The sequence below is a fragment of the Grus americana genome, chromosome 8 (assembly GCF_028858705.1).
Source record: "Grus americana isolate bGruAme1 chromosome 8, bGruAme1.mat, whole genome shotgun sequence".
Taxonomy (NCBI): Eukaryota; Metazoa; Chordata; class Aves; order Gruiformes; family Gruidae; genus Grus; species Grus americana.
Genome location: NC_072859.1, coordinates 19,359,960 through 19,387,442, shown reverse-complemented (window position 1 = coordinate 19,387,442; position 27,483 = coordinate 19,359,960). Strand labels below are relative to the sequence as shown.

Sequence of the window (27,483 nt, the reverse complement as noted above, 5' to 3'; positions counted from 1 at the left end):
TTAGGGTGGATCTCTCTCTCTCTCTCTCTCTCCTTTTCTCTCTCCCCTCCCCCCCCATTTTGGCATTTTTCCCCTGCTAATGATGGTAGCTTAACGGAGTTAACAGCATTAATGGGCAAAGCTCCTTCCATCTAAATGCACAACAGACTTTTTCGCAGTGCTGTGTCAGATGTTTTCAGGTGTGTACTTGCCTCAAAATTTCCGACAAACTGTTTTCCTCAGATAATTTTTGATTAATTTGGTTAGGCCTCCTGGCTGGTGGTTACTTTCTCTGGCTGTGTGGAAGTAGCAAAGCAAGTGGGTTGAGGTTTGCATGATTTGTGAATATGAAGGGGAAAAAAGAGCAGTCTAAAAAAAAAATACCCCACAGGAAAGAAATAATGGGCAATATGTTTCCTTTTGAACTTTTTCAAATCAACCTCTGGAAAAGGTGTCATAAAGCCCCCAGAAATGAGTAACAGCACGGGGACAAAGAAAACTCTGTTACATATGTCCCTGCAAGTCTATGAGCAAATTGTTTTTTCTAAATAACTCCAGAACATTACATGGCCCTAACAAGTTTCCCAGGACAGGAACTCCTAGTTTATTACTTGCTCACATTGTCATCAGAAATTAATTTTGTCCCTGAAAGACAAATTGGCTGGTAGCTTATGAAGTTAAATGGAAAGAACAAGTGAGCATCTGTTTCTTCTGCATTTTGTCTCCTTGGTGTCTTACATATAAATGAATCAGAGTGTTCAAACTTAAATTAAGATCTTTGGCTAGATAAACAGTTAAAACTGGTTCCCATAGCTACCTCTCACACATAGCTGTGATTGCATTATAATCCCCTAGTAATCAGGTCTAAATGAAAGAAAGATGATAAGGGTGCTATTTTCAGTTTTCAGTACTGATTTTTATTAGCTCTCAATCAGATCAGGACTGCTTTGCCTTTCATCACATTGTGGCGGTGTTTGTAGAATCATTAGAGTAATAAAGTGTAAATCTTACCGAGGTGCATTTTTCTTGAGGTGTTTTATATAACGAAAACTCTGAAGATTACATTGGCGGGTACAGGAAAGATTTGTTTCAGCAACTAAAGTGAGGATGTAAAGTATGCTATATTCATTTATTCTTTACCCAAGCGAATACCTAATGAATTACCTTGCTGAGGTAAAACAAAAAATAAAAATATCCAAAGATTCAGCCTGTCTGAACATTGTCCTAATATACTGTATATTGCAAGTACTGAATTTAGTAGGTTTTTTTTAATTTGCCTTATTATCTTGTATCATATCTCTCCCTGTGCATTACCATGCACAAATGAATTACAGGCAAAACCACAAGCACTGCTATTACCAGCCTGCTGTTTTTAGTAAACTAGTGCAGCCCAATAAAACATCATGTTGCAGCAATATATAAGTATTTATTGTAGAGTAAATTTCAGCTAAACAAAAGCACACGGGGAGGCCTGATCCTGCTCATAGGAGAGGCAGTGGCAAAGCTCGAGTTTGGTTCATACATCATTGGCGTCTCACCTGCACCCTTGATTTCCAGTATCCTTTGAGGCAAATTTTACTTAATAGCTTTACTTCTAAAAGGTTCCTGACTGCCAAATTTAGAGGAGACATCACCCAACCCTCAGAGGTGTTCCTGGGTGTTTCTGCAGGCAGAGCTATCCTTTAGCACAGAAATTGCCTTGTGTAGTGTTGCAGGATTGTTCGCAGAGTTTGCAGGTGTGCCCCACATTTGCAATTAACTTCCAGTTTAATATTGGAGTGATTTTACTTTCCCATAGACTTTTTTTTTAATAATCTGGTGAATGTTACAATGTATCATACTATAGCATAGCTATTAATATGCCTCCCCATTTTAAATATTTGAATTTTATGTATTCTATATTTAAATGAAGAGTAAACTGTCCCAGTAATTCACTGTTAGATATTTACAGTCATCCACAGAACTGCAGGCGTATTAGCTAGCAACAGAAATTAGTCAAAAAGTTGAAAAAGAAAAAGCAAACAAACAACTTTCTGGTTTTCTGTTTAATTTTAATGTACTTGATGTAGGAACTATGCCTGATATTAACATTAACAAGTTATACTTACTTTCTGTTCTATAAAAGATGAATCTGTTCGGACATCAAATAGTGGTGTTTGCATAGTTAGCAAAGTCTAAGACACTGTCTGATGTTAGGACATGGAATACTTTAGGACAGGGACCATTTAATGTATACAAATTTATACCTGAGATAATTAGATATTGGTATTCACATCAGGCAAAAAAAAAAAAAGAATAAATCAATTCATATGATGTTATAGATAAGGAAACAAAATTTATGTTTCAAATTTTAATCGGTTAAGACTTCGAAGATGCAGAGAGGTTCTCAGTCTAAAATGATTAATTTGCTACTAATATTTTAAACTACAAAAAGCTCAAATTCAAATGCTGTTTCAAGGCAAATAGGCAAAGAGAGTATTTTGGTCAAAAAGGTTTTGTGTGTGTTTGTATGTTGACACGCATATGTAATATGTCTGGAAGATGTTGCTATGTCTAATGACACAAAAGAGTAAATTGTAGAGCCTGATTATCAACAGATAACAAGACATACTGTATATAAATAAATGCTCAGCATCAAACCCCATTATTGGATTAGCTATATAATCATGTTTCAGGCTGTAAGTCTGTGCTGACAAATGAACACTTTTCATTTGGCTCAAGGTCCTCATCAGCAACGGAACTAATTTTACATTCTCACCCATTAAGTGAATAAGATGTGGAAAAAGCTGTCTGCTTTTTGAAGTGTAAATTTGCTGCTACAGGCTGTGCAGACCAAAGCTCTTTTGAAGCAGTGAAATGAGATCATCTCTAGGGACATGTGAACCTGACAAAGTTTAGGTCATTTCTGTGGAAGGTATGGCGGGGGGGGAGCCATTTGGATATGGTTTCAGTAGTGACTTATATGGGGCAATTTGGAAGATGCTGAACTTTACAAGCTTTTTGTTCAAATTTGTGAGAGAACTTGAACTGGAAGCACAGATGCAAGCTTTCAGCCCTCAGAAAGAAACCTCCATAAATATCTGAACTGGATATTTGGCCAGCACAGTTTGGGAGTGCTAAGCAGGCTGTGTGCTGAGCCTCTCCTGCTCAGCAGAACTTAACCAAGTCATTTCTAGACACTGGATACTTCCCCTGCTTTCCCCTCCATACACACACAAATGGAGATCCAGGAACTAACTTGGACCTCTTTCTGGAAAAGGTGCTGGAGGTGGAGGAACTAGACCATCACATCTCACTTTCCACCCCTGGGAAGTCACCCGGGAGAGAGGAAAATTGCAGGTCTGTACCTCCTCTGGCTGCCAGCCCTGTAAATTGCAGCATGGCACCAGCTTTACTTGCTCTGTGGAAGCCCCTGGCTGCAGGGGAGCACCCCTGTGGGACAGAGGCATGGTGGGCATGGAGGGCAGCATGGACAGAGGGGAAGGGGAGAGGACTCTTCAGATGTTCTCAGTAAGGATCCCCTTGGTCAGCTAGTGTAAGGGGCAGGATTACAATAAGCTCTAGGCCTTCATGCTAGGGAGCAGTGTTGTGATGCACCACAGTTCAGCAAAGGTGATGAAGATGTTGCTGGTACCAGCTTAGAAGAAGAGTGTCATAAAAATCATTTAACTTTTTAGATTTTCAGACACACAAAGTAGTGTTTAACCACTGTTCAGGATCATGAAAAAAATATCACCAGGCTGTGTTGCATGTCTAACCACAATGCTTTTCATTTGCAAACCAGCTAAAAATTAAGATAGGCTCTGATTGTTCGTTTATTAATTTGATTTTGTCCCCTTCTCTTTGTTTGCTCACTGGAACATGCTTGTACAGCTTAGGCTTTTGGTCTTCCTTGGAAAATGTGCAGTTGTTTCATCCACCACTTCCTGATGTCTTGTAGCCCACCAGTGGTCCATGGACAACAAGCTAAGAAACACTATGAGAATCCTGTATAGTGCTGTGTGGGTATAACGAAAATAAAGAAAATTGCAGGAAGCCCAGGCTGGCATATTTGCATGAGAATATACATCCTTGATATGCCCCTGTGTAAACGGGGCTAGTTAAATCTTAGTTCAAGCACCTTGAGCATATGGTTTTGAAATTGTTTTTCTAAGAATAATGGCTATCAAAGAGTAAAGATGTTTGTCAGGCACTTGTATAAAGCGACAACAGATTTTTAAAAATATCCTCTAGGCAAACAATTGCACTGCTTTCTCCCACAGCGTTTTTAACCAGATGTATTAATATCGTGTAGAAACATCTGACCGGCAGAACTGAACAGAAACATAGGTGGGTAACCTCTGTGGGGTCTTCACCTAAAAAATAAACTGAAATCAAGGCAGCTGAAAGAGAGATTTTGCACTCCCTTCCCTGAGCTCAGCTTTCTGACTTTGATGATGATGATGATATGCCCACTACCAGGCTTATTTGTCTACTTGCCTGAGCACACAGATGGGGTTTTTGGCCCTTGGAGCAGCCCCTCTGCAGTCAGCATTGATTATTCAGGACCTCCCCTTCACTTTCCTCGTCAAAATAAAGCTGTTAATAATACTTCTCTATCTCACTGGCATGTTATGAAAGTTAATGAGTTGATGTCTGCAAAAGACTTTGAAAGTATAAAACGGTGTGGAAGTTCTAAGCGCTGTGTTGTGAAGGTCTCCCTTTCCCCAGCTTAAGGCAGAATGAGTTGAAGTTAGCCAAAGGGGATAAGAGAAACAAGAGAGACTTTATGAGTGTATCAGGGGAAAAGGAAATACCGGAGAGAAAATAGAACCATTAACAAATGAGGAAGGAGATGAAGTTAATTATAATTCTTAAATGGATGAGCAATAGAACTGCTTTTTTAAAAGAAAAAAATCAGTCTTTAGGAAAAATAATAAGGACTGACAATTAGGAAGAAGCGAAGGCCTTGTGAAAACAGGTGTTTGATTAAAAAGCAAGGGGGAGAAAACTTGTAAAACATGAATATATGTAAATGAGGAAGTCTAGATGAAACTCATCTTAAGAGCAATATGAAACTAATGCATTTTTCCAAATATTTATAAGTAGCTTGGTAAAACCATGGCAGATGGGGTAAAAGTCGTATCAGAAAAGAAAAAGCAAGAGCCACAGAAAAGCTAATCATGTTTGGAAAAATTACACTAGTGGTTACTGGCCAGTAAGTATTCATTTGTTCTAAAAGTGAAAAGCACAACTGGAGTGAGCAGACAAGCGTCACGTCTGTTGGGTTATGAAGCCATGCTACACAAATGAGGTTTTGTTATAGAGTTACAAAATACTGCAATGAGAAACCAAATACATGTTGGGTCAGATCCAGACTTGCTGCTCTGCTTCTTTACACCAGCAGGTTTATTTGTAACATCTGAACTTGAGTAAATCATTTGACGAAAATACCTTGCAAACTTGAGTCTGAGAAAAGAAATCCAAATTGGCTTTGATAGGAAGGGTGTCATTTGGGCTGGAAATGGCAGTATGAGGCCACAGAGAAAGTGATCTGAAGACAAAAATTAAAATAGAGTCTGGTTGTAAATATGTTATGATTATTTCAGCATAAAGAATGATTAAGACATAATTATAAAAAGAAAAACAAGTTACTGTGTGAGCAGCAGAACTAGGGCACCCTGGTTCCTGGTGTGTTTAGATGCTGTGGTTGGATTCTCTGGCGTCTAATAGGTTTCCTGTGTGACAGCCCCTCCAGGGTGGGGGTGGGCTGGTGCCTCGATGAGGGCATTGGTAGGGTCGTGCTTTGTGATACCCTTGATAGCCCTGTGTGTTTGAGATCCTACACAACCTCCAAATGAAACTGGGGTCAAAATGGCCAACCTTTCCAACAGTTTGGAGGAGGGGACTTGGAGAGGGTGATCGCATTTCCCACATCCATTTACTGTGAGATCAGATTTAAAAATCTTGTGAAAGGGTAAATTCTGAGTGAAAACTGGAATGTTGCAAGTGAACAAAACGCTCTGAATTTTGAGACTCTGTCCCTCTCCTTGTTTCCAAAACACCATGTCTACACGGACGGACTGCATACAGATAATAGCTGTAATCTTGTTTTCATACCTACTTCTTAGCTACTATTGTTGAAACTCCCCCCGCCCTCGCCAAAGGACAAAGTATTTTTCCAAGGAGCTATTTCTCCCTTTTTAGTGTAAAGGATTAAGGAAATGAGGAGGTTCTACACTGATTATCTTGAGATATATTATTTTTTAAAACTACTGTTTTGAGTCTCTGACTGTTGAACATGTACACCCAGCTATGATCAATAAAATTGCTTCTTGCAGAAAATCATGCATACAGAACTTCAGACAGGTTAAATTTGCCTTTTGTAGGGAAGGGATCAAAGCTAACTTACAGTTTATGATATTCAACCTTTAGTATACAGCTAGATCTGCAGAACCTGCTGAATATCAGGGCTATGTCTCCATTGCTGTACTGGGAACTGAAGTGAGGACAAGGACACTATTTCTTGTCTGTAATCAAGAAGTATCACTGAGTTACGTGGGGCATCCAGTAGCTTCTTAGATGAGGACAGAAGGATGCAACACGGGAATAATGTTATGGTGCTTCCTTTTCATGTCCAATTACTATTTTTCTGTACTCACTAATACCAGATTTTTTAAAAGCTTCTAACCCTCTTAGATTTCACATTTTTTTAAAAAAAGTGTCCTACATGGTTTCACACCAGTACAGAGGTCACAGCACACATGGACTGAGAAGCAGAAATCCCCTTAAACAGCAGGAACTGTGTAAGTAACACCTCGAATATGGTTTTGAGAAAAGTGACTTAGCAGTTTTCATAGCTGTAAAGCTGGCTCACAGATGCATGGAAATCTACGTAGAAATATATTGCCCTGTTTACCATCAGGACTACAAAGCCCAGAATGGAAAATGTAGAAGGAATGGTATGAAAACGCAGCGAGCATATGTTTTGTAAGAGCAGCAAGGCTCAGATCAGAGACCCCAGCTCCCACCTGTAACCACTCCTCTTCCCATGGCTCCAGCACAAAGTTATGTTTGGAGTGGCAGCTTTATGGTGGGGAGGATTAGTGCACCTACAGAGCCCTCCTCCTCCTCTTCTCTCTTTGGGACACATATCTGCAGAGCACCCATGCACCTTTCCCTGCTGCTGGGGCAGTGTCGAGCATGAGGATGTGATTTGCACACCCCGATTCCTTCTGCTTCCTTAGGGTCCTGGTTCCCCTCTTCCCCTGGTTTCCCTTTCAGATTTGCTTTTTTCTCAATAGTGCAACGTAGTATATTGTGCATTCGCTGGGAGCCTAAAAAAGCAAGACAGATTTTATCATTTGGACTGTAGATATCTAATGCCCATTATGGGCTGACTAAATTTAGTAGAGTGGCAATTCACCAGACTACTAAATTTAGTTAGGCCATCCAGTCATATCATTTTACTTAGCTTAATATTGGATATCATAAGATAGGGCCTATCAAACAGTATGGCTCCAGCTTCCCTAGCTGTAGATTATAATATCATTATAGCTTTTCAAAACATTCATGCTGACTTTTTTAAAACCTTGACATTTTTTAGTTTGTATATTTTGTTACAAGTTTGTAAAGATGGTCAAAATTCATTTGGTTTTCACTGAAAAGATCACTGTTACAAAAAAAAGACAGATGCTGCTGGTTTTGTTTTAAGCAAAACCTTTGACTTTCCCTGTTTAACTTCAATTAGAATAAGATGAATTTTATCATCAAAGCTAGGTAGACAAAGTGGAGTCCAATTTGGAAAGAAGTTTTGCACAGTGTTTTTCATTGTCTCTATGCATTTCTAGTTGCCATTGTATCTCAGTTCTGTTCCAGACAGAAAAAAAGCTTTATGAGAATCCAGACAACCTGGACTGTGACAGCCAGAAGGAGTTCTCAGTGCTGTAAATTCAAACTTGTCTTGTGCAGAGTAAACGGGAAAGAGATCTTGGTAAGGATCCCATGCACAACAGCTGGAGTTATGGCAATGGGATCAAATATGACTAACAGAATGGCATGTACAAACTCATCAGCCCGGCTATAATTCTTCCTTAGTGTATGGAAAGAAAATTGCAGTAGCAATATTCTGGGAGTCTGTAGACTTAATCTTTTTTGGTAGGCCTTGAAAGGGAGCCAGTGTCTCTCCATCCCGAGTCAATCATTCCCTATCCAAGTAAACTGAACTGAGATCATCTAGATGCTGGTCTTCGTTTCTAATGAGCTTTCACAGTAACACAGGAAATAATAATCTTGAAAGGGGAAAAAAATGGTCAAAAATCAGCCAGAGAACATTTAAAGGTTTGTTCTGAACAAGCAGGGCTAAGAAAAAGGCCTGAGAAAAGTGTGTCCTGGGATCACTCACAGTTAAAGCACTGATTAATTAAGCAGAGGGTCATTCTTCCGAAAGACTCAAGGGCAGTTTTGGCCCTGGGGCTGTAATTTGGACACTTCTGGAGTTCTAGATACACTGAGCTATTCTGTGCGGGTCCTGTGAATATGTGCATTCTTCTGGCTGAACAATAGCATCTTTATTCAAATGGGAGCGACTAAGTAAGTGGCTGTCTCCTAATATGGGTGGTATTTCTTCCTGCTCTGCCTCAATCTCTGCTGCTTTCCCGTTGCCTTATCAGTGCTTTGTAGCACAACTTACAAAATGAAATCTATTCATAATGCTAAAAACCTCCCCCTTTTATAGACACAGGGAAAAAAGCCCCAAACACTTATATATCCTCCAATTCTATGGCAGGGTGTTTACTTTTTTAAATGCAATTCTGCTTATCTGACGCTGGTTTGGAAATTAATAAAATGGTGCCTGGCTTTTATTGTTTTGACTATGGGAAGGAAATTAATCCACAACTATTACAAGTGTTTGATCCAAACGAGCAGAGATAAAACTACAGTTTCAAGAAACGTCATTCCCTGTTTGTCAGGTGTCCTAGTGCACCTGACATTTCTGATTTATTCTTCCCATGTTTAGCAGCAACACTGTCCAGGTAGATGATGCCCATTCATCTTGCTTTGTGTAGGTATTTCTTCAGGGTGGCTTTATTTATTATGCCTTAACGACTGTTTCTTCTTATTCACTAGGTTTAGGTCTGCCAGAGGTTAGAAAAGAGGTTGTTTGTCTGAAGAGACAAGGGTGTGGTGAAAATACTCCGTGCCAGCCAAGTGAATCAAAACACTATCTGAATTACAAAGCAGGCTGGAAAATAAAATTTAACTGACAGAAGATCTGGACCCCACCTGTCCTGAGAGATAGAGAGAAAAGGAGTCCCAGGGATTGGCCATGTACAGCTCCCAGGAGGTAGGTCCAGAGAGGGAGACCATGCCTCCAAAATCCTCTCAGTGGCAGAGCGGGATTTGTAGCATTACTGCATGGGGAAAACTAATGTTAATATTTATGCAATATTGCTTGCTATTGTTAATAGTTAATTTGGTGAGAGCAGGCTCGCTGTGAAACTGTACTGCAGAAATCTGCGACTTCACTTATCATGGGGACTGGGCTGTGGCACCATGCATGCACCAAACCCATCCCAAAGCCCACTGCAACTAACTGACTGCTGCCAGTGTCACAGGGATTGGTGCGGTGGGGCAGACGCATTACTTGTTTCCACCAAAGACAGAGCCCAGCCACCTTCCAACTGCATATGCCTCCACCTAGCTCTGTATTAGCACCAAAAGACACTGTACAGAGCACTGATTTGGTATTTTGTACAATTGCAATGTAATATAAAATAGACCATAGAGTGGAAACCAGTTTCCTCTTCCTGTGTGAGAGCCCAGCCATGAGTGTAGGCAGCCACTGTCCCTCTTCCCAGAGGCTTTTGCTCCTCTTTGCCACCCTGCAAGTGCCAGGCAGACCAGCAGCCACGCTGGAGGTGTCCCCGTCCCAGTGCCCAGCACAGCCTGGCAGCTGTGGCCCTTGGTGGAGACATGAGTTTTCACAAACCACATGGCTATCATCTAAACCTCGGCTGAAACACCTGGCAGTCTTTGGAACGGGAAGAAAATGGGAGGAAAAATGACTGCTGTTATTCTTAGCTGCTGGCTGCTAGGTCCCTCTGACCCGCTAAGCAGTGTCTACCACAGGAGAGGGCACCGAATGGATCTGCCTCCCCATGCCTGTGTGGGGAAGGAAGCCACGAGTGGAGCCCTGAAGGGGTCCAGAGAACAGAAGTTTTGCATTAGCGATGAGCGAAAGTCAGTTACTCGTATTTAAACAATACTGGGCTCTGGGGAAATTCAGATGCAGACCTGAAATACATGGCTTGGCAAAAGACTGTTGTTACTGTCAAATGTCTGACCTCTTGAAAATAACATTAATTCAAAAGTTAAACGTGTTCAGCTGACAGTGATGGAGCATTTGTGTTAAGGAGATTTTTCAAAGGCGCAAAATCAACTTAGCGGTGTGTTACAATTGCCTCATTGACATCCTACAGAAGGCAGGAGTGTGGCAGGTTTTGGGGAGCTTTCAGCTGCAGTGAGGCACTCGTTGCACTGAGGGGGGTGGTTGTGAGCTCTCACTAAAAGGGCTGCGTTTCCAAGGGGGGTTCTGAAGATTCATGATCTTTCTGGACACTTTAAATACAATTACTTAGGAAATTATTTCTCCTGGTTTAGTTTCCAAGTAGGCAGTTAGACCTGGCAACCACTGACATAGATCTTGTAATTGGCTTTGATGCAAGAAAGCAGCATTGCCATAATTCTGGAGATATCCCTTTCTTTTCTGAACTACATTGGCAGCTCATGATACCCGCACGTCAAAATGACATTCACTGTATATTACACAGAGTGTATAAAAGCTTGTGTTTCTATTTTGTCTCCTTTGCCCTTTTCAATTTTGCTTTATTTTTTTATTGTTATGTAATTTAAATAGTACATATGTGGGGATGTTTTTTCCATGACTTGTCTATCTTTATGGCTTGTTCTGGCTGAGGCATCCTTACATGATTTGATTTTACAAGAAATATAGGCTAGCACATATGTATGTAATTGTTCCACAGTGAACCAACCTGTCTAGAACACCAGGGGAAGATATACATTAATACTTTCTTTGATGCTATTTACAAACTAAATTGCTAGATCTACAAATGATGCAAAATATTGGGAACTGCAACAATAAGGCTTGCGCTAGTTAGCAGGAACCATAAAAGTATGGTGGAGCCTGAGAAATACTCATCAGAGTAATATTTTCATCAGAAACAGAATGTATTGTAACCAGGGGAGATAAGCATGGGTAGGCAAAACTGACTATGCTTAGAGCCAACATGCAGCAGCAGCTACAAATCACACACTACTGAGTGAAATCTGAAAAATCAAAGCCTGATTCTTCTACCAGAAGAGGCCCTCCCTGCTCTGAGTAGATGTGGAGCAGGGGGCAGGTAGCGGGGACTGCCATGAGCAGCCCGTGACGCTAGCCAGGAGGAGAGGCTGAGCTGTGCCTAGCCGATGGAGACCCGCCACCTGGTCCTTATGCTGGTGTCGAGAGGCCCTCTGATACCGGAGTGTTTCAGGAAGCAGCACAAAGCCAAGTGGATTGAGAGCAGGAGTCCATCATGGAGGAGCTGGTTAGCCTTTGCCAGCTGGGAGGACTTTGGTGTTTCCAGGTAGGAGAGCAGTGAAGAGAACAACCAGGAACTGATGCTGAGGTAGAGTAGGAAACCTTGTTTAATAGAGGGTGCATTGCAGTGCTATCAGCAATGTGGAGTCAGTGCTACAAGTGCCGCATACTAGGACTTATTTAAAGAGGCTATTGTAAAAGTCTTCGAGCCAGTTAATTACCAGTTTTTGTTATGTCAGGAACTCCTTGAGTTAAAGCAGAAAGAAACTATTCATGAATATGTTCCAGTTCTGTAGTTTAATGGGACAAATTTAAAAAAAAGACAAAAAAAAGAAAGAAAGAGAGAGAAACTGATAAAATGATTTAGTTCATGGAAGGATTGAAAACCCTCACAAAAAAAGCTGAAATTACATATTGTGCCCCATCTACCCTTGCATAAGCCATTGAAATTGCAGGAGACTTAATTGGACTAATCGTCCATTGCAGTTATGCATGAGCCTTAGGGAGTGCACAGGGTGCATACGGGCCAAAGCACCAGCCTATGAAACAGAGAGAAATTATCCTAGAGCATTTAAAAAAAATGTAGATGTCCAGGTATGAAAAGCCAAGAGGCTTGGCTTGCATTTAAAAAGTATTAAGGGCAAGTGAGGAATTTCATTTAATTTATTCACCAAGTGGACTTGAAGAGGTGTGAAAAAAGGACAGAAGTGACTTTAGGCAAGAGAAAACTTTCAATAGAAAACAAAAATCTTTAGAGGACATTAATGTAGACTCATTCCCTTCCTGCTTACATCAGTTTTTTCCTCTGCACCTCCCTGTTTGCTGTGAAGTTACTGATGGACCATGGTTATTGCAAGCAGATTCAGGCCTAGAAATTCTATCTAATCAGAATAAAAATCATATTGCATGCTGCATATTGAATAGAACTGCAGATATTGGAGTAAATGGCAGTTTAGACCCTGTCTCATACTATCAGCATTCTTCAGACGTTTACTTTGCTGCCTTCCACTGCTCAGAACACCCTGAAAATCACCAACACATTTACTGAATTGAGGTTTAAAAGCAACTCAGAAAGAGAAACAAATCATAGTTCTTAGCTCTGCTGAAGGTTAGAAGAATACTGTTGCCAAGGGGGTACTTCCTGCGTGCGTCCGAGTACCTTCAGGATGACCTGTCCTGTATACAATGTGTCCTAGTTTCTTTTTTACAAAGGGAGTTTATTAGGAATTTAAACTATTAAACCAAATGAAATTAAATTAATAAATTAGGAATTATTAAATTAAATACATTCTCTTGGGAGAAAAGACAAGTCCAGCATACCAGAATATCCATCTTCCTAATTCTTGCCATGCCACAGACTGAAATCTCAGACCTGCTCATATATTATGAAGCATCTTGGAGAAAGGTTTTGTGATTTTGTGCCTATAAACGCAATAATCTCTCAGGATATAGAGACAGTGCAGAGGATATTGAACACAGTCTGTTAGATCTTTTCTCTTTGTATCACATGCATCTTCTCATCCCTGGTATACTTCTCCATGCCTGGCTTTTCAGAAATCCCCCGAAGTCCTACACCAAACACCTCAGGTGATGACACCACTGTATTGTAGGGCTGGCCACACTGCAGTGGTTGTCAGCCTTTCCATGGTGCCCCCCTTCCCAGGGCTGGTTCCCCATTTGGTGTGCTGCTTCCCACTCCTCTCTGCTCCCACTCCACTCCCCCGCCCAAGGGCTTTGATCTGGGTGTGAGAGCCCTTCTGCTGCGTGCTGAACTCCCGGAGTTCAAGATATGAGGCTTTTGCCGTGTTGTTCTTGAAAGTGCTAGCTTGGCTTTACTAATATATTTTCAAAGGTTGGGATTAGCGGAGCTTGTAAGAACATATCAGACCTGTCAGGTTTACAAGTCCACTCGCCACCTCCACCCTCTTACATATATTTTTAAATGGCTAATTAGGAGATAATGCCAGTGGAACCAAATACTGTCATGAGATAATGATCTCGCACTGCTATAGAAATGGGAAATGGAAATGTTTATTTTCAAAGGGAAGAAACACTGATCATGTGCTTAATCCTATAATTCTTAAACAAGTAAAATTTCTGTAGATTTCAGCAGAGCCTGAGGTGACAACATCCTATTACTGTGGTAGTATTTCTGGATACCAAACGGCCGTAAGTGATGCAGTCATTTTCTCCAAATGATACTGGTGCAGCATTGGAACAGATGTTCCCCTTACCTTTATTAGCCTGTTGTAACTTCTAACTTGGAGGACAAATTTTGCATGTGCTTCATTGCACCAGCTTAGATGATTTTTATTTTTTTTTTTCAGATGTGCCTTAGGAAGCAGTGAGCTGTGGTTTGGATGAAGTTACGCTTATTTTTAACTTACTGACAGTTCATAATGGTGATACACAAGTCTCTTGTTACTGCAGGCTCCCTTTGGTACACTAAGGATCATCTCTTTGTTTAAATCAAATATGGCCTTTCCTCTATCCTTCAGGAATTTTGGAAACAAAGGTTGTCTTAAATTCACCTTTTGGGAATAAACCACCTTATTTTTCCAGTGGGGTGAAGGAGTACACAAGGGCAACAGGTTCATTAGCTGTTCTGCCCCTGTGCTGCTCTTCCCCAATAACAGATGTGAGACAATTTGGGGCAGCTTTACTCCTCGCTCAGGCTCACTCTTATGTTTGTGTTCCCACCAGCTGTGTTGGTGGGGGCTATGCTGTGCAAATCCTCCCCGAGATGACCTGCCAGGAGCCTCTCGCTCTGCTACGAGGTAGCATTAATGGGATGGGTACATTTACCTTTACTGCCTCCCCCCAGGGAAGCCGCCTTTCTCCTGCAGCTCTGGACTCACTTTAGATGCAGGGTTGTCTTACAGACAGGTGAATACTGCAGTGGAAATTGGAGGCAGATGCAGAGCTGCTTTCAGAGAAAAGCCTGTCAATGAAAGCATGAAGGTTTATCCTAGTCAGAATTAACTTGCACAAGTTGTTAGTGCTTCACCATGGAAGGTGGCCAGTGGTTTTTTAGAAATTACTGCTGCTTTCACGATTAACGAAGATTGATCATTCCATTAGATCATCTCTAACCTGCTGTAATTGTTCTGATTTTTATTTTTTACCTTGTTCGCCAGTTCATGTCTAAATACAAGAAGATGTTTATATTGCATACATTCAGCTTTAATTGGCCCTTAAAAGAAGGTGTTGATTAGAATCTTCTCAACATCAACAGCTCGCTCGCACAACATTCTCTAATTACTGTTTATTAATTTAGTTCAAGTGGCATAGTTGAAAGCCCTGCTCAGATGGGAGAAGTAAATTGTCACTGGTATTGAATATGTAAATTATATGCCATGTAAGTTTCCATGAAGAATGTTTAAAGTTAAATGCTACGCACATAAAGCCTTCCAGTTTCATCTAACCCAACCATATGACAGCTATGCAAAAAGTGTCATGAAAATTTACCAGCCCTGGCAAAAAACTGCTTGCCTATCCTTTACTTTTTTCTATTAACATAATCATGATGATAATAATAATTTATTTGCCAGTAAAAAAAAAAAAATCATTCATGCTGGCTAGCTGGAGATTTGCAAGGCTGCCAATTGAATCTGAACTACGCATTGCTGTAGTATAGACATTCAGCAGCCTGAATTTGTTGCCCTAGTGCAGTAACCCCTCCTTCTTTTTAATTAGCTTATAAAGTCAGAATTTCTTAAACAAAGTACTCATTAAACCTTGCCTTGTTACATTACTTTAAAATGCAATTAAAAGTTTTAAGAGTGCCACGGAGTTTGTGTACCATTGTCAGCGTCCATGTCACTCACTATCAATTTCCACCCACTCACATAGATCAGAGGCTTCCCGTTAAATATAGATGGCACTTCATAGCTTTTGTATATAGACTAGGCATAAAACAATATACTGATGAGGATGACCTGACTGCATCTTACACTCCAAGGAACAAGAGAGGAACAGAGGGGGGAAATTCTAGAGGAAGGAGGATCCAGGTGTCTTCATTGTCCTTCCACCTCTGCAGTTGTCTTTGCGACCTTTTGCGTGGGAGTAGTTGAGCGTTGCTGGCGCGTGTGCTGCTTCAAAGTCTTCCCAGACAAAGCTGCACGGCAATACCATGCAGTTATTGTATTATGCATCTGAAACAATGAGACCAGACATTGCATTAAAAGGGAAGGAAAAATATTCAACGCCTGAATGCTGCCTGGACCTTCACCCAGTCCTCACACTCTCGCTGGCTGCTGTTATCATGAATGGCACTAATCAATTCCAGGAAATCTCTACACCAAGCATTATGTCACATGCGGTTACATCATTCCCTCTAACCTCTAGGGCTTCCTGTTGACATCTTTGGAGCTCTTCTACTACCAACTGGCATTAGAAGAAATGCCAAACAGTATTTTTAGCCATTTCTGTCTGCCAAAAGGAATCCAAATGTTTCCATTTTGCAGCTTTCACCTGCTGGATCTCATCTTTGCTCCTTAAACAAGAAAACCTTTGTAGGTCTGCTCAGGGTCTCCCCAGGTGTTTGCATAATGGATGGTGGGAGCATGTGAGGGGTTTATTGAGACAGAGGGGGCAATATCTCTGCAGAATTTATTTATTCTTAATGTCTACCAGATTGCTAATCCAGCCTGTCAGTTGTGTAACTTCTGTTATAGCTTCCACCCCAGGAGGCAGTTTCTTTTTTTTTTCTGAATTCTTTCCTAGGAGATGCTGCTTCCCAGTGTGGGCTATGTTTCACCTCGTGGTTGATTTCCAAGCATTGTCCTGTGGGGCATTCCCCTCTCCCCTTGCAGGGCCCTCCCCACAGGTACAAGAACCCTTTTCTTTCTTGGAACGGACAGTGACACCCCATCAACTGCTTCTTGCAACCCCCACTTTTCCAGCTGCTCAGCTGAAAGAAGCAGGGCTCAAAGTCTTTCCAGATCTAACTTGCAAGATTATTCCTTCTAGAAATCACTAAGTTTCTTGGTCTGAGTTGTTTTTTATTGTTATTATTTGTCTGGTTTATACCTTCCTTTCATTCTAACGGCTTGATTTTTGTGGCTGTTTCTGTGTTTGTTCGCTGCTGCAGTAGATATCAACAACATGATTAAATCCCAGCTCTGACTGTTGCAACATAAGCGCTCTGCCTTCATTATCTGTGGTGCCTAAAACTATTTGATCTCTAATAAGTTCGCCTGCAAGTGTGCCTCATTTGCATGATGAGGCTAACTGGTGCAGCCTGGTTGCATATTGGTCTGTGATTTCAGTTTCTCTCCGATCAGATGCATCAAACAGAAGGAACTATTAGAATTGCCAGCAACTGTATTTTTTTCTGTTAATCATGCCAGAATACTAGGAGTCCCAGGCTGTCTTACTAGGCTGGAGAAATCCACTGATAAAAGGCATGGGAGAGTTTCTCATGTCAGGTCACATACAAACCAGTGCTATGCTGGGGATAGTTGGTCTGGTTTGATGGCACAAGCTGTTAAGATCACATCCAGCTCCTGAGCTGGCTGTTCAGTAGCCTCCTTTGGTGAGCTGCACTTCCCATTGCCACCAGCCCTAAGCCTGTGTGGGTGTGTTTGGCCAGCCAGCAAGGACCTCTCCCCTGGCCCATCAGGCTCAGAGCTGGAGGTGTCCTTCAGCCTCTCTGAGAGTCTCTGCCTGACTCTGCCTCAGCTCACGTCCATCCTCTGTGGTCCTGCAATTTGACATTCATTCAGCAGTAGTGCCTCCTTGGACCCTGCTACCCAAAGTTTCCTGGGAAAGAAAATGTGTTTTCTTACACCAAGCTTTCAGGAACCTGAACCTTTCTTCATGTCTGAAACGGAAGCAGCATACTTCAAAGGTAAATGGAAGTAGAGAATAGCAACTCAATAATTGTGAGATTCATAGCAACAGTGCTGAAAATGTGTCAAGTTGCCTTTTTCCTTTCTGGATCACGTTCAGGATAGACCTGTGGGTTTTTCTGTGTTCAGTATGATTTTAAGAAATGTGATTTGCCTCATTGCAGCATCCCTTACTTCCCTGATTTCAGAATCCAGCTTCTCACATTGTAATGTGTACCAAATACCTGCATTTTCATTTGAGACCATTTTTGATTGAGCTGAATGACCTGTGAGAACATGGATATGTCTCTCATTGATCCGAATGGGTCCTAGACTGAGTTCTCATTTCATACACGAACTCCACTGTTTTCTTTTGTTCTTGGGCTTGCACAGAAACTAAAAAACTAAACCAAGCAGAACCAAACAAAAGAACTCTAGGATCTCATCAGCAGTATTTGCTTTGCACATGAACAGTAATTTTTCCCTAGCACGCACTTCCAAGAATTTTTTAAAATGTCATTCATACATCATCTGCCCTAGCAGACACTAGTTGTTCCAGAGAAGCTGTTGCTCTCTATTAGGTCAATGATCAGTGAACTAAACATTTTCTACTTAGGCCTTCATATGATAAAAGCCTAAGAGCTTTGAAGGAGCTATTACAGACTATTGCCTAGAAGAAATATCCATTTGAAAATTCAGCAATTATGTACTTCTATAATAGCGTGTAAAAGGAGCTCTGGACCCATTATGGGTTATTGAGTAAATAATGTATTTTTAAAAGTGTCTAAGTAATTTATATGATAGCCTGTATTGGCAGCAAAGAGTGACTGTAGACTAAACATTCTGTCTTTTTTTCTTTTTAAAAATCTCATTTAAATCCCTAAATAGCAATTAAAAAAGAAATCCCTGATGCAGTTTCAGTATTTCTGTAGTAGTCAATAGCTAATGGCTCTGACTTTACTCCACCGAGGCTGCCATTTTGTGCTGAGCCAGTTTCCTCTGGTCTGACTTAGGTTTTTTGTCTTGATTGGATAAGACAGGAGGCTTCATTATCAAATATAATATAGAAGTGTCCAGAGGCCTCCTGGAGGTCAGACTCACAGTCATCAGACCTACCCATAATCAGGAACAGCCACTAGCCAAAAAAGCCACGAGTCCAGAGAGACAAGACAGGAAGCTGTCAGTCTCTATTTCAGGGAGAAATTGAGGCTTGGAGAAAGGATATGTTGTCTGAGATCATGCAGGGGACAAAGAACCTCTGCCTCCCAAGACCAAGTTTAGTTTCCCTGCTTTATGTTTGGACCTTCTGTGGAAAGGCACAGCCTGAGATCTTGTTGCTGTGGATCCTCAGTGCTAATGCAAACAGCTCCTTTATCAGATGCCCGCAATAGTCTTGCTTCAGACCACTGCACTCAGCCCTTTCAAGCACAGACCCTGGTCAAAGCAGATAGGAAAATACTGCAGTTTGAAAAAATTACATTGCAGCAACAGTGCACCGTGAAACAGATGTGTTGGAAAACAAACTTGTTTTCTGCTCTTAAGTGTGGAGTAAGCTTTCCTTAGCCCTCCCCTTTATCATACTGCTTCCTGCCATGGCAGGGATAGTTGCCTCTTAGATAACTTACTCTTTCAATTTTTACAGAAAATTGAAACAGTTGTTTTTTAAGAAACACTGGTGTTTGACCTGCACTGAATTTTGGAGTTTTTCCTTACTTCCCCAAATACCTGTTAGGCCAAGCAGCCTAGAGTGCCACAGGGAGATTACTGTACTTATTATGCATTACATCTACATTAAAATAATGTGATGGGCCTGACTTGAGGGGACAGAAGTAAACCAATTCTCCGCCTATGGTGATGCTCCACCTTAACTCTTTTTGATGGTACTTTCCCTGGCATAAATTAGGGACAAAGTCACTTAATCTGGTGTTCTTGAACCTGTAGGTCCAGACCTGTGTTGTAACTAAACTTGTACATGAAATACCTTAACAGTCAGCAGGAAGCAGACATCTGTTAACATGACTGTTGGGAGGTTTGATTTCCTTTTTTAGAGGCTATGTAATGCCTACCCCTGCATGTGCATATTCAGAGCAGATCGTGTGCTTCCCATAGCTAGCTGTGCTCTTCAGTCACAGCTCAAGAACATCACCTTTAGACCTGAATTTGAATACATCTGTATAATTTCTCATTGTTTAAGAAAAGTGATTTTGATGCAATGAATGAAAATGTGGCATTTTGGCTCCCCTCTGGGGAGATGACAAGAGATGGATCTCTGTAGCGAGGCTACTGGCACATGACAGTCCGTTTTTTCATGTTTTTGGAAAAACACAAAGAAGAAAAGAAATACAAGGGTGTCAAAGAGCACAGAGCTCAAAAGACAAAAAAGAAAATGAAAAAATGGTAAGGTAGTAAGGAGAAAAATGAAGAAAAAAAATGGTGAAGGAAAGGTAACAGAGACAGAAATAAATGAAGAAGAAACAAGGTGAAAGGCATAAATACATTGAAGTTGTATTTGAGTAAAACATATAATGTCTAAGAAAGCAATCACTCTCTCTCACTGTTAGTCTGTATTTGTCACTTAGGAAAGGACAGTTATGTGTTGGGATAATTGACTGGAGCGGTGTCGTGGTTTAACCTGGCAGGCAGCTAAAACAACCACACAGCTGTTCACTTACTCCCCCCCACCCCAGTGGGATGAGGGAGAGAATTGGAAGACAAGGTAAAACTCGTGGGTGAGTTGAGATAAAGACAGTTTAATATGACAGAAAAGGAAGGTGGTAATAATAATAATAACAATAAACCAAAAGAAGAGATGCAGAACACAACTGCTCACCACCCGCAGACCACCAATGCCCAGCTACTTCCTGATACACAGTCTCAGCCCCCAGCCAGCTTCCCCCAAGTTATTTACTGAGTGTGACATCACATGGTATGGAATATCCCTTTGGCCAGTTTGGGACAGCTGTCCTGGCTGTGTCCCCTCCCAGCTTCTTGTGCACCCCCAGCCTCCTTGCTGGCAGGGCAGTATGAGAAGCTGAAAAGTCCTTGACTTGGTGTAAACATTGCCTAGCAAGAACCAAAATATCAGTGTGTTATCAACAGTATTTTCATCCTAAATACAAAGCACAGCACTATACCAGCTGCTAGGAAGAAAATTAACTCTATCCCAGCTGAAACCAGGACAAGCAGTGATGAAGTCTCCATCACTGGAGGATTTCAATGACAGAGTAGTCAAAAATCTGGGTAATACTGTCAGGTATTGGACTTTTTACGATCCCTTCCAGCTCTATTTTCTATGACCTCAGCATCCCAAAGTGTGTGAGTGGGAGTAGTACTCAGTTGTGTGAATATGGGAGACCTGTTTCTGGCCTGGTCACCTCCTGGCTGAAATTCTGTAAGATCTCAAAAAGTAAACAAGGCATGTACTTGGAGATGAAATCTATGAGGAAGATGAACATACAAGGAGAGAGGGGGAAGAAAAGGAACTGGTTGATCTGAAAGACATTTTCTTCTGAGCTATGGACCTAAGGCCACAACCCTTACATCTTACTTCCCAAACTGAAGAGCCCCATTCTGCAACAAATACATAGTTTGGCTTAGATGCAAAACCAAAGCCCTCACAACTTGAGGTAAAAGATCTTGGGGCCTTTCTTCCAAGAACAGAGTTATTAATTGCTCTACTGTGCTTCAACCGTAGATAGTTCTGTTCTCCCTTTCAAAGAAAATTACCCTTACTTTCAGCCAAAATCATTCTTCACTTCCTTTCCTGGCTTCTTTTAAATGGTAGGTGATGAGAGGACACAGGTACGGAGTGGTCTGGGATTCTTCCGGACTGATGTTTATTTCTATGCAAACGATCAGTTACCATTGCAGTAGAAAACAAAGTGTAAAACAGGCTTTTAAAAGAAAAGTCTGGAGAGGCATCACACTGAGATGAAAGAAAGCTTCATTCTCCCATCTTGTTGAGTTTTTCATGTCCTCCTAGGGGATCTAGCAAAGCCCAGTGTGATAATGTTAGTGGTCCTCCCCTGAAAGCAGGCGGCTTGGGTTGCTCTATTACTGGCATAGGAAGGCAAAAGCCTTTAAAGTGACTGGTCCTTCCCAATGCAAATCTGCCATGTATGCTCCATTTTTCTATTCTGGGTCACCAATTACGGTGCTGGTAACTGGAGGAAACGGCTTTTTTTCCCTGACATTACTTTAGAGACATTAAATTCATTATTTGAGGGTGTGTATGAGATTCTGGAAGTACAATTTACGTCTGCTATGCTGTGAGATCTTTGGTATGATATTGACTCATTCATTGGCACCTGAGAGAGGTTTGGGGAATTCAGCAAGCTTTCAACAATCCAGTTTGAGAGATTAAACAGAATTATGGCTCACTCAGGTTTGTCCTAATTTTATTAGATTTGCACCATTTCTAATTGCATAAACATATGCAGCCAAGTATACAGATGGGGACTGGGAAGATGTACAAGGACACTCAGGCTCCATAGTCAGCTAATTGGTGGACTAAGTAATAGGGCACTTGGAAAGATTGATAATTTTTTTCAGAACATTTCAGAGTAAAATCCTTTCCCATTAAAACTGAAGCAATCAAGAAAAGAAAGATTTTAGTCATAGATTTTTTTGGAACTGGAGAAAGAGACGAGAGAAACTATGTGATGCAGAAAATATCCAGGATGAAGGATGTTGTTTAGGGTAAGATTCACTATTTATTTGTCTTAGCCATAGGAAAAAGATAGAATGTCTCAAAAACATAAAACAGTTGGCCTGATCTGCATGGTGACATCAGAAGGGTTTTAATCAGGGCTAAACACAAGCTAGACAATGGTCAACAATTTCAGATATTGCCAGGGCAAATGAGAAATCATTTTGTGTGAACACTGTTATTGGTAGCAAATGCCAAGCTGCAATGTTTTCAGAAATATTTTTTATTTTCTTTTTGGAAAATAAATCTGGTTTTGCTATGGCTAGGAGAGCTCTTGGGCCACAAGTCAAAGTATGCTATGGATATTTCTGGTCAAATAATACCAGCTGAGGTACTGGCATGGCTGTTTATATGAGTACTTTCACATGAAATAATATTGCTGTCCATATTTGTTAAGGGAGTGTTGCTGTTGACTTATTTCTACAGTCAAAGCAGAAGGAGGCAGGAGGGAAAAGTCTACACTCAGTTTTTTCCTATTGGATGTGTTTTATCCCTGATACGGCATCCACACTATGAAATTCACCCTGAATGAGATGGGCATTCAGGTGCTTTACCTCCAGGAGACAGGACACAACTCTCAGACTGATTTAACTCTAGTTGGATAGTTTTTTTTAAACCTCCGTAGGTAACAGACCTGGAAGACTTTTCCCCTCACACTGGCCTTGGCTGAACACTTGGTGGGTGAGTAAAATACTTTCTTTTTTTTTCTTTCTTTTTTTTTTCCTTATGAAAAGTAGAATCAACCAAACAAGTTGGTCACATATTTGGACCTGGACTTCTCAGAAAAGTTTTGCAAAGTCCTCTAAAAAGTGAGAATATTTAGTAAATAGATCATGAAATACTTTCCAACAAAAAAATACAAGCGGGATTTAATAATGTTGGGATGTAGTTTTCTGTTAATGACTTTATTTTCTTCTTCCTCCTGTTCAGGCCGTAACATGCGAACTCTGACCACATCACTGGTGTGAAATTGCTGATTAACCTTTTGACTCTGATGATTGGGACTTCTCTCAACACCAACTGGTAATGCAAAAGACCATTAGTAGTTAATATTGGGATATCCCAGCTCCAGATGTCAAAAGGTTAATGAAAAATTAAGTGTCTTGCTTTTACTGGGCAACTTGGAAACCTTCCCCCCAAACATTTCATTTTTTGTGATAAATAAGCCAGACTGCTTGAGCTGAGAAAGACGGGTGTTTTGCTAATGTGTACAGCTGTTAATTGAAAAAGATTTTGTTATGCTTGTTCTTCTGGATGTAGATAAAAGAGAGATTTGTTGGCGAACTTCAGTTGGTCTTGAACACCCCTTTGTCCAAATACACTATTTAATAATAACGCTTTGTTCTTTCTATAACAGCCATGGAGGGATTTTGTGTGGAATACTCATTTTCTTTAAGTCATATCTGCCAGTAATCATTCCTGGCTTAAGACCAGCTGCCATTTATGTGTTTTATGAAAATATAGCACCAGTTTTACGCTCAAAACTATTCTCTTTTAGGTAAAAGCTTCAGCACAAGCTGGTTCCCCATATCTACCATAAATGCTATTTATCACAGATTTTGGTCTTTAAAACAGAAAGACAATGTTAAAACATTTTGATTACCCTTTCCTTACTGCTATCACTCACAAACCATCTTTTCTAATTATGGTATTAGGACATTTACATAACCGGGAAAAGGGTCCTTTAACTACATTTCTATTATGTTTGGCACTTGTGTGAAAGGATATTATATTCATGTGCATTAGAGATTGCTTATAAAAGATCAAGACAATAATAGCAGATCAGACGATAAAGGTTCCCTTTTCTCCTCCCAGACAGGCTGTCTCTGACAGAAGAATACAGTTCATCAAAAGTGTCTGCAGGTTGTCAAACTCGGTGAGATTTGGGGACACTCGGAGGCTGTCATGGCCAACAAGAAGATTTTCTGTAGGGTTCTGCCATCATTCACCCTCAGGAAATAATCACTCACTACATTCTGCATGCTCTCATGATAGAGCTCTATTTGAGAGAAAAGAGCCATTTTATCAAAGGACAATATATCCCTTCTCTTGGTCCATGCAGCTTCCATTATCAGACCATAATAAATCATATTTATGTTCTCAGTTAATAAGACTGATTACAATGCAGGTTACAGGCATGGGAAAAGCAAAGCAGGTGAAAAGATGTTTTAATGAAAATATGATAAGCAAACAGCTTCTTGTGAACATTTCAGGCTGTTATTTGTAATGATCACAGGCAATTTTTGATACATCTTCTTTAGCAATGGTTTAAGCTGCATAAATTGGCTTGCCACTTTATACGTTGAAATAGGAAGAATCCCAGTGTCCTTATGTTGTCTAGAATCATTATATATATTATAAGCATAAAATGAGTTTAATGTATGTGCTTTGAAAAGAAGGGGAAAACAGAAAGTCAGGGAAGACTGATTTTAATGCTGCTCAAAATGATTTTGAAATTTTCTACTCATCTTTGTTACTAATGGTGCATTTTCCATGAAATTTAGGAATGACATGTACTGCTTTCATCTCCTTAAAATTAATATACTGCTCTCTCTGTTTTTCTCGATTTTTTCAAAGTTCTTTTTAGAGCACTGTGCAAAGAGACAGAGAAATTCTCCACTCAATGTGTGAGCATATCTGCTATTAATGCTGAGGGGAGTTAAGTGTGTGCCTCTACAGGAGAATATACTCCAGTGTTCAATACTGGGAGGTACCCTATTAAAAAGGTGCAAGCATGCTTAGCTCCAGCACATGTGATGTATTCAAGGGCCAACTTCCTTAGAATTTTTTTAAGTGATTAAGGCCTTTTTTAGGTAAGGTAAAAATTCTGATATTATTTCAGCATATAACTGTACGGAGAGAAGTGGCTGATGGACTGTCTTGCTCTCGTCTTGTGAAAAGTCTTCTTTTGTTATTGTTATGTTCAGCATCATACTTTCAAGATGAAGTCAGAAATGTAAGAAATAATTTCCTCCTGCTGATATACAATTTTGACCAAGTATCTGAAGTTCTACAGCACTTGCAGAACACTGGTGACAAAGACTCCTTGGTGTTGTGTGTCTGCAGGACCTATTCTGGTCACTGGTATTTCCCAAAAATCACTCTTAAACAAATTTTAAAGCTTTGTAATTGACCTGGCCCTGGAGGATGACCATGAAATTCCCTTAACCCTTTTAGGGCACTTGTTCAAGAGAAGTGCCCACACAAGAAACAGCAAACTGCAATATCCTGATATGACAACAGACGTAGATAATGTACTTCATGATGGAACTGCTTGATACAGAGAAAAACATGTTGTAACTGCCTTCACCGTGAAAGGGGTCTGAAAATGCTGCCTGCCAACTCCACAAAAAACAGAGCTGCTATTTCAGTTAAAGGCCAGTGGATTGTATTTTTCATGTCAGTTTTCACTAACCTCAAACATCACTGTTATGACAGACTGTCATCCACCCAAACCAGCACTCTGGTGCCATTCAAGCAGGCAGGAAGAAAGCAAACACGCAGGAAACTTAAAAGTCCAATTAGTAAGTGTGGGGCACATGTGGGTGAATTACTTTTGTGTAATGATACTGATTACTGAAAATGAAACACTTAAAAGAAAACAAACAAAAAGCAGTGCTTTCTGAGCCAGTAGTGTTTTCTTGGTTGGCAATTTCTCTTTGTTCTTTTTCATGACACCAGCCTCAATGGTTGAAGGGGTGTTCTGGGCCAGATGTCAATCATAATGTCTGACATAAACAAAAATAGCTAAAAAGGCAGGCCAGCATCTTCCTTTTGTTTTCCCATTAGCTCTATTTTTCTTTCATAGGCTGACAAAAAATTACTGCCTCCAAGTGAATTCCGTAATGTCACTATATATCTAATATCTAGGAGACCTTTTGTTTTAGCTTTACTGGGCTTAACCACAAAAGACACTTGACATTGACAAAGAATCTGTCAAACATACAATGATCAGTGCAATGAAACCTCTCATGACAGAAGGGCGCTATTCTGCCTCCCCCCTGCCTCCAGCAGCAGCCTGTCTGAGCAAAATATGCTGGAGCACATGTAGCAGCTGAACCATTACAGAGCAGGCCAGAAGCTGAGATGTGTCTTGTTTAAATTGTCATAGCATATTAGTATAATTAAAACCGCCAAAAGAGTAGAAAAGATAGATGGAAATGTTACATTACTTGTTTCTAGAGATTAACCTCGAGCCAGAATGGAAAGAGAGAGACACATTTTGGATTTCTTAGAGCTCTGATATGGAAGAAAATAAGCCTGAGAGTATGTCTCTTGAAGTGTGAGACATGAAGTCATAGTTCCTGTATTTACACAATAAAGCAGAAATAGTGTTTCAGACAGACACTCTGTTTTCTCTGTGATTACAGCTCCTGTTGTGGCTGTACTCTGCAAAGTACAATCATCTCTCAGCTATCTCCTTTTCACTCTCCTTTGCCTTCGTGCCTGCACGGTCCTGACAACCATTGGGCCTGCTGATGAGCTGGTGTCACCGCTCTCCGCTCCCTCTCCATCTGTAAGCTTGGCTGGTGCTCCAGGTGCCCAGCCCTGAAGCAGTGCACATGGCCTGGCGGGTGGCTGCAGAGGCCATGGCTCAGGCTGTGGGGCTCAGCAATGCCCAGCAGCTGTGGTCAGGAATTCCTCCTGCACAGGCTTTATCCCCTGGGCATGCTCGTGCCTGGGGAAGAGAAACAAACGCCTACTGGACGCAGGCACATATAGACCAGCCCTGAGACTGTTCTGAAATTGCACAAGGGAGCCAGACAGGGAGCCGGGAGGCAAACTAAGTCTTCGCCTAGGCTGTTTCTGCTTCTCGTTGCAAAGGAAGATATTTGAGAAATGGCTTCAATTTAAAATCTGACCTTTCAAATGCCAAGCTCCATGCTTGCTTCTGTGTTGAATGTACAGATAAAACCATACGGCTTTCTAAAACTGACCCTGAAAATTATGTTCTCTTCATTGGATGACATGTTTTCCTTCCCAGGCATCATTACCTCTCATAACTATTCAGGACTAACTAGTTATGATCCCAATTTCTATTTATGCCCTGAGTTATATCTGGTAGTGAGAAACCCATGGAGAGCCTTCTGTGGAGCTGTTCAATTGTAGAGGCTGGAACCTGATTTATCCAGAAGCTGAGGAGAACCTGAACTGGCTCCAGCAGTTCTGAAAGACAGCAAAAGCAGCATGGCTTTCCTGTAACAAAAGTGGTACATTCAAGGAGAAGATGCAGGAATCAGGTAGGTGTCATGTTCATTTCTTCTAGTATAAATGAACTTCACAGCCTTGCCCCATTTGCTGATTTGCTTGAGTACAGAGATGTTAAATGTGCTTCTCTTAAATTTCTCTTAGGGCCTGTAAATGTGCATAACTAGTCAAAAATA

General features: G+C 40.8%; 1 long non-coding RNA gene across 1 annotated transcript in view; it reads left to right on the top strand.

Moving 5' to 3' along the window:
- The window catches only part of LOC129209452 (uncharacterized), a 42,225-nt gene extending 16,531 nt beyond the window's left edge, over positions 1-25,694 (top strand). Inside the window, exons 5-7 of the long non-coding RNA XR_008578082.1 lie at positions 22,526-22,780; positions 23,030-23,122; positions 23,915-25,694. This is a non-coding gene — a long non-coding RNA (uncharacterized LOC129209452). The remainder of the gene's footprint in view (positions 1-22,525; positions 22,781-23,029; positions 23,123-23,914) is intronic.
- The last annotated feature ends 1,789 nt before the right edge of the window (positions 25,695-27,483 follow it).